The following is an 8,698-nucleotide window of genomic DNA, read 5'->3' on the forward strand; positions in this document are numbered from 1 at the left end:
AATAATTCCGTTATAATTTTAGTACTAAGGGTGGGCTAGCGAAAAAAAATCTTGGGCTATCCTGGGCTTACTTTGGGTAATCGAACCAGGCAGGTTTGAAAAAAAAAATTGCATTTGGGTGTGCCAATTTCACATACTCTATAAAATGAGCTCTTAATCGTTATTGTAACTATCATATTTTAATAGAAATATTTAGATAGTTTTATACGAAATTGCATATAAAGTTTGATGCCTTGAGTGGATAACTGATATAATAACTTTAAAAAAACGGTTTTTGGAGGGAACTCTCCACCTTTTATTTTTTTATCTTCCTAAGCAGTAGCTAAAAAGACTAAAACACTACGTTTTTCTCATCAATCGAATTAAATTAATAGATTTCAAAATTTGATCAAGGTAAAGGAGAATAGGCAAATTTGTATGAAACGTGGACGTTGCGCGGCCATTAATGAATATGTTATTTTATCATGTAGGTATTTAAGTCTTACATATGTTTTGCAGAAGTTTTATCCTTCAGAAAGTGCTTCAGAAATGGATGAAATGCATTTTTGCATTTAACACTTAATGCTGATTATCTCAATTATGTAGCTATAACATGTATTTTAAGTACAAAAAATGATGCTCTGTAATTTTCCCAGAGTCTGCAGACCTTTATCTTCAATATATGCCGCTACAACCTAAGCTATAAGCATTTTAAAACAACAATTCAAAGCCTATTTTTAGAGTTTTGTTGTTCAATTTTTTGTAAGTTTGAAAACTCTCGAGAAAAACAAAAGTGGTTGGCTTTAAAATCTTGTATTATGAGTTCTATTGGTCGGATTTTCAAGATCAATGTCTTCTGGCTCAGGGAAAATGATCGAGCATCATATTATATATTTAAAATAAAACTTTAATTCAACTATAATTGCAATATCTTGCATTCTCAAAGCAATACAGCGAAACTTCCATTGTAAAAGTTTTTCCTAAGCTATAGTTCTTTCATTTGATACCAATTTCATTAATGGCCGCTCAACATCCAAAATGCCCATTCTCCTTTGTATCCCATAGTCTTTTAATGTTTTGGTATACTGTGGGTAGATAGCTCCAAAAAGGGTTTCATAAGTCATATTTTTGGTATCAAGGAAGCTTTATTCGAGATCCAACATTTTTTTACTTCATAATCATTTAAAAAAAACGGCATTGTAGTTCTCGAAAGCGGCGTTGATAGAGGCTGGCAGACGTATGTATTTTTTGAAAACGTAAACAAAATTTGTTTTGGTTTTGTGGATTTTTGAAGTAAATTCAATTTTATTTGGTTTTTTCGACAAAACAAACATATATAAGGAAAACAGAGAAAGCACTACCTTTTTTTCAGATTTTTGGGCAGAAATTCGCAAGAAGGGGAAACTGTTTTCTCTCTAGCGGCTCTCTTTTTTGTGAAAAACTACACAGTCTAAGAGTACCCAAATAGGAATTGGGTTACAAAATTTGAAAAAAAGTAAAAATATTTTTGTTTAAGGCAGTACCCAAACAGACCTAATCTTGATTCACTTTGTAAAGAATAACCATTTTTCTGTTTCTGAAAGTTTGGCAGCAAATAAAAAATTATGTTGGAATGTTATCCTCTTAAAAAAATGTTGACAAAGTATCAGGCTTGTTGATCTAAGACAAAATGTTTGTCTAAATTGTTGATTAACAACTGAAGCTGTCGACATCATGTTTTGAATACAATATTGATAAAAATCAAACAAAAAAGGTAAATGAAAACCAAAATTTTCAATTAGATTTAAAAAATTGTTCGGCTTTAAATCAATATACCAACTTCGTACTTTAACCTTACAGAACTTTCTCTTCATTTAACTCAATATTGATAGAATTCCTATTTTTGCAAGTCGTGAAATTAAACATATTGAAATGTTATCAAAGATTAAAAACAACTTTTTTACTTCTGTAGTTCCGGGAAACTATCTTTCTTGTTCTTTAATTTCACACTAAATGTTTTCGCAACAAACAATGGATCAAAATTGAAATTCTTTAAGCTATATATGTATCAATGATATGTATGTGCGTGCAACATAGTTGTTTATTACACCATATTACATAAATGTATACGTAATCTTTTCAAAAAGTTGTATTATAATTATTTTATCATGAACAATAGAATAACTTTCAAATGGCTGCACAACCAATGCCAAGATCGTTCATTGATTCCAAAAGAACAAATAATAATAGCGACACACAGGAAGTTTGGTCCGCGGTCTTAAGCAAATCAACCATAAAAAAGTTAAAATAAAATACCTTTAGGTTATGTTTATTTATTGTATTAGGTATAAGAATACATACTTATACGTAAATGGAAAGTCTACTCCATTCTTGATACAATAATTATAATTAACATCAGTGGAATACCTGAAGACGCATTACTCACCAAACACAAATCGCATTGATTAACCACTATATTGATCTACAAAATAACCACGAAACCACTCTTGGGGACTTCCCAATATTTAAAACTTATAATTTGTACTTACATATAAGAAAGCTTCAACAAAACTGCACTGAATACACATATTGAGATTTGTGACTAAGATAAACCAGTTTAAGTGCGGTTGTTTTCTACATTTTAATTTCAGCCAAAAACCCAATAAAATAAAATATATCTAATCAACATTCAAATCCGTTACAGATTATTGTTTTTTTGTTTGCACCTAACGAACTCGTAGAATTAATTGGCAAAAGGAAAATTTTTAACACAACAAGGCAGGTCCGGATTTTGGGGAGAAATTAAATTTCCATTTTTGGAGTTCAAAACTTGTATTATTAGGGCAAAAGGACACCTTCACATGATACAAAATGGATGGACTTATGCACTACCCCACTTTTTTTTGTAAACTTATTTGAGAAAGGTGGGCCATATGAAGTTGATTCCCCAAAATGGATGTTAAGTCTACTAACGACTTATAGAGCTATTGCCCAAGGGATGTTAAGTCTACTAACGACTTATTAAGCTATTGCCCTGTTCTGTCAACCAACAATAAAATTAAAATATTGCCATTATATAACGTGCTTTATTCACGATACCTTTTCTAGATAGGTTATGGTTATGTCCATCAAAAAAATTAAAAAAAAAGTATTGTAAGTTTTGATGTATCAGATCGGGGGAAATAAGTTCCACTCATTGCTTTCACCTTAAGACGGACCTGTGTCAGATTACAGATTAAGATGTTGTGGAATAATGTGTAGAGAGTAATTTTGCTTGTTAGTAGTATACGGAAGTCCAATGTTACTTGGACATAGTAATTACTGGCTTTAAAGTATAACTTAAAACTTAATGCAGAAGAATTCACAATTGTGATAGATTGCAACGTATTGAGAATGTATTTCCGTTTTGCACCAAGCTTGAGTCATATTTCTTTTTTTGTAGCGGAATTGGTTAAAAAAATATTTTCTTTTAAATCAATAGAACATGGTAACTACTAGTTTTACCAGTTTTTTTTTTTTTTTTTTTTTTTTAACTTTGAAAGTTGCAAAAATGTTTGCAGTTTTATTTATTTTTTTTTAGAAATAGATTTTTTTTTATTCAATCTGACGGATTAATCTTTTAATCAACGTTGTTTGTCAAGTTAACAAAGAACAAACGATTTGATTGTTTTAAGATCAAGCATAAATTTAGTTTTTTTTTTTTTAGTTTTGAGTGAAGTGAAATATTCACCATTACCATTATTAAAAATATCAAATTAGGGATTAAAAATTTGCATATGAATACTGACATATTAATTTAGAAGTTCTTAAGAACTTTAAACTTACATAACTTAAAACAAAAGTTCTTAAATAAAATACCGGATTTTAGCATTATACCTGCATTCATTCCCTAAAAAATTGTTAATAGAATGAAAAATTATGTAGATATGTAGGTATTCAAAATTGGTATTGCTTTTAAATAAAACAGTGGCAGTTTGACGTTGGTTATTTCGTTATTGAAAACTTGAATACGAATTACTGACGATTTTTGACGATTACCATTTGAAACAGGGATTTTGTATATTGTATAACAACCTGTTTCGACTACAGTTCAAAATCCAATTTTTTGTTTATCACAGGTTTGTCTGTTTTTTCATTTAAAAAGTGCCGAAACTATATGCTTTATATTATACATATTCATTTGAATCAAAAGAAACGGTTCATAGTAGTTATACTTTGCATTAGGATTTATGTAGTCTCTATACCACCTTGCAACAATTCCTTATCAAGAGAAAATTGTCGATACATTACACTGGTCTACAAAATTTAATTTTGTCTTTTGTGCCGACACTAAACTATACTTTTCTATAGGTTTTTGATGTGTTGAACCGAAGTCAGAAATATCGTATCAGCTTCTGTTTTTGGAATACTACCGTTAGAAAACTAAAAAAATTATTAAGATTTTTCCCACAAGAACCAAAATACTTTTCTGAAGGTGCTGAACTCTAATCCGAAGTCAAAAATATCCTATCAGTTCCCGGTTTTTGAAATATTAGCATTAGAAGATGCAAAAAAACGTTTTTTTTACCACTTTTTAGGGTTTCTTTCTTTAAAGGCCATTTTAAAATTTTAAAAACGATAATATTTCGAAAACGGGGCCTGATAGGATATTTCTGACTTCGGATTCGAGTTAGGCACACCAAAAACTTATAGAAAAGTATAGTTTAGTGTCGGCACCAAAAATCTTGTAGACTTGTGTTATTGTTATAATGAAAATGAGCTTGTGTCAGAAAGCGATAATCTATTATATTTAGCCGTCATAAATTAGATTGGCTCTAACTCAGTAGTTTGCAGGAGTCGCACGTACTTTCTCTTATGAAAAAAGTTGCTTTAAAAATTCATAAAAGAATATTTTGTTTTAAATTAAAAAGAAAAACATTTGATCCGTTTTCAAAAAAAAAATAAATAAAAGTTTTGAACTTTTTTTTTTAAATCAAAAACAGTTTTTTTTAAGAATTTTCTTAATTTTAGCATTAGTTTGTTCATTTGTTTTACAAACTTAAACCTTATAGTTCTAGCTATCATCTGATGAATTAAATATAAATTATTTAGAGCCGTTTGCTGGATTGAACCTTAAGCATCCAAGTCCTGATTTTTCAATCATCAGCTAGTTATTTAATTTTTTGACATTCAACGTGTAAAAAGCGACCTTTTGAAAAAGTCTGAAAAAAATTGAAATTGATCGGACAAGGTCCAAAACCCAGAATTACGGATTAGAGACTTGAATCTTGGGAGCATACAAATCCCATTTTTTTTTTCTAAATAACGACCACCCTAATGTATCATCATTTAATAAAAAAAGGTGGTAGGTACTATTGAGTTCTACTTGGTCTTGTGGGATCTAGCATACAAAAAAAAAAAAACAAAAAAAAACAAATTGAAAAAATCTGTGATGTGTCCAAAATGCATCAATATACTTTATTTTAGCTCCTGCTCCATAAATCAATACCTTCCCCAAAACTCTCTCTCTTTAAATGCAGTTTAAATTAAAACCGATTTGGGGGATTTTTGAAAATAAAATTTAGTGAATCTTTGAAATTCCCACCCAATTAATATATTAATTCTTATTTTCAATTTGAAATGATTTTATTAATGTTATTAATATCATAAAAACCTCTTTTCTATTGACCCCAACTTTATATACAAAACAAGTACAACCACTTTAAATCTGATGAGTTTCTTTAAAGTATAGAAATTAATGAATATTCATTTGGACACAAAGTCGGTTTTAAACATATGCAGCCCTATTTAAAAACTCATCATAGAGAGTACATAGCATTATGTACTCTTTATAATGTATTTAAACAAAAAATTGTGATTTATAATATTTATGCAACGTTTAATAAAGGTTGTATAAGCTAAACGCGTTTTTAGGTTGTTTAGAGCCTGAATAAGAATTTATTTTGCTTAAATGTCATTTGAACTTCACATAATTTTCAGAAAAAGAAAAAAATGTCAATAATTGTATATATTTTTGTTTTTTCTGAAAGACCTCACGATGCCTTAAATTTTATTAAAAGTCATGTCGAAAGACTTGTCGACTACTTTAACCACTGGGGCATATCCATCAATTATCAAAAAAGCGAGTTGATTTGTTTTAGAAACGCTTCCCCTCGTGGTCATCACTTAGCAGTGAGAGAAAGCAAGCAACTCAAACTTTTTATTAATGGAAATCTGATCCCACTTAAAAAACAGATAAAATATCTTGGAATTAACTTCCATGAGAGACTAAGAATGAACCCCCACGCTCGTATTGCTCTTAATAAAAGTAAAGCTGCAGCAGCCCAGCTTAAATTTCTCTTCAGATCTTCCTTTGTGGACAAAAGCACCAAACTCCTCCTATATAAAACACTTATCAGACCTATCCTCTCATACGGCTTCATTTCATGGTTTAAAATTTCTCCAACTGTAGCTAAAGAACTTCAAATATTCGAAAGATATGTCTTAAGATTCTGTATAAACAAACATAGACGACCAGGTGGAAAATGGTATAAAAATGCTATCATATATGGCGAGTCAAATACGATACCTTTACTCTCATACCTTTTCGACCTGGTTACGAAAAGAATTCGTTCTTTTAGTTATCATGACAACCCCCTGATTAGAAATGTATATACAGCTAATATTGAATTTGCCATTGAAGATAGGTATTATGCATCTCCAATTAGCTTGGCGAACCCCTCGTCTTCCCAATTATTTCAACTTCATGACAACGAATTCCTCTCTGACTTCTATGGGAGGGGCAATCCAAATGTATATAGAGGCTAATAGATGGAACTCAATTCATTCAAACACTTTTTGTGGCTTTTTTTTTTAATTAAAATGTTAACACACTTGAACAATTCCAGATCTCAAAAATTTTTTTCTAAATAATGTACAAATTTTAAACTTTATGAAAATTCTAAATTATTTGCTTTATTTAACTAAATGAACAATGTACAAATTTTATGAAACTAAACTCTATACCATGTATAATGAAAAACTTATGTAATACCTTTTGTGGTATGATGCATTTATCGACTCGTGTCAATGAGGGGACTTTTGTGTCCTTTTTGGCACGAGTCGATATCTGCCTCTTGTTAATTTGTTAATTTTTTTTATCTAGTTTTAAGTACTCAATCACAATATGTACATTCTGAAAAGTGCCCTGAGCAACACTTAAACACATATGTAACTAGTCAAGTTATTTACTATTTTTTCAAAAGATAATGTAAATCTTTTTATAAAAATTTGTATGTATGAGCTAGACCAATTCAAAGTCAGCAACAAAACCTAGTATAAGTTTTACTACTTTTATAAATCAAATGTTAAAAAAAAAAAGAAAGTCTCAATAAACTTAAATTGAAAAATTTTGTTTTTTCATTGAAAAATTAATTTTTTTGATTACATTTTCAATTAAATGAACAACTTGAAGTCAACTATAGTATATAGATGTATACATCAAAAAATAAGAAATTTGCAGATTTGTTCCTGATATAATTTTCGAGAAATTTTGGCCGCAGTGCTTATAAATTCATGTGTGTCTGTGTATTCATCTTTTTCTTATGTGTCTACATTTTCATACATGTGAACAATTTGTTATCAAATGAAATGTGTTTTTTTTAGAGATTTCCTTCTACATACATATATGACATTGAGAACTTTCGTTCACGTTTTTGTTTATTTTTTTTTTGTTTATTTTTGAATCAGATGGAGTTATTTTATCGACAGATGGAGTTGTTTGTCGTACTAATTTTCCATTTTTAGTACTTATTTGGACACAAACCTAGTATAACAATAATGGCTAGGAAAATGTTTAATAAATTGAAATTTATGTAACGTTGCATAAAGGCTACATAAAACTTTATGTATTGTATAACTATGCAGCCGTTTAGAGCTGTTTAGTGAAATCTAATAAATAAGGCTGATGGTATGGAATTCCCTAAAATTACTCATGATTTCTTAAAAATCTTCCATCGTTATATTTATTACGTTCTACAGATCATAAAAGTTCTAGTTCTTTTGAATTTGTAAAAATGATTCAATATAAACTTGTTTTTTTTAATTTTTTATCGAAAATTTTAAAAGAATATACATTTTTTAAATATTATTTACCATAGGTACATTTATTCACATTGAATAATGTATGGTAATTAATTCATATAATTAAAACTTATCATCAGAAATTATATTTCTGAACTCCTAAGGCGACATTTTATCGAAATGAATAATTTGTATGATTTATTTGTTCGATTGTTGGATGTTCAAAGTCCTTTTAAAAATAACCCATACCAACACCTGCCGACTCACCGTTGTTATTTGTAGTTGGTAAAAATATTTTTGAACATTTCAGTCGTGTAAAATATTTATTTAATTTAATGCAAGTATTTGTTACAAAAAAAAAATAACACAAAAACAGTTAAGAAACCTGTTGAAAAGTATTTCATAATATTTTCCATTCCTTGCAACATCACTTTTAGATGTAAAAATAGCTTACTTTTTATTTAAAACGTTGTTTTGTATGACAATATTCTTTTAATGCTGCAAAGAGTATCAAGGGAAAGTAAATTAATGTTCAATATAATTTCTCTGAAAAAAATTTAAATTGGTCAATAAAGATTTTTGTAAATTTTCCAAAGTTGTTTTTGTAGCATCCTGTCGAAGGTAAAAGAAAGGCGTGACAGATTTGTTCAAGTGTTTATTTTTGTTCAATTTTTCTTAA

This window comes from Episyrphus balteatus, chromosome 2 (genome assembly GCF_945859705.1).
Source record: "Episyrphus balteatus chromosome 2, idEpiBalt1.1, whole genome shotgun sequence".
In the NCBI taxonomy this organism is placed as follows: domain Eukaryota; kingdom Metazoa; phylum Arthropoda; class Insecta; order Diptera; family Syrphidae; genus Episyrphus; species Episyrphus balteatus.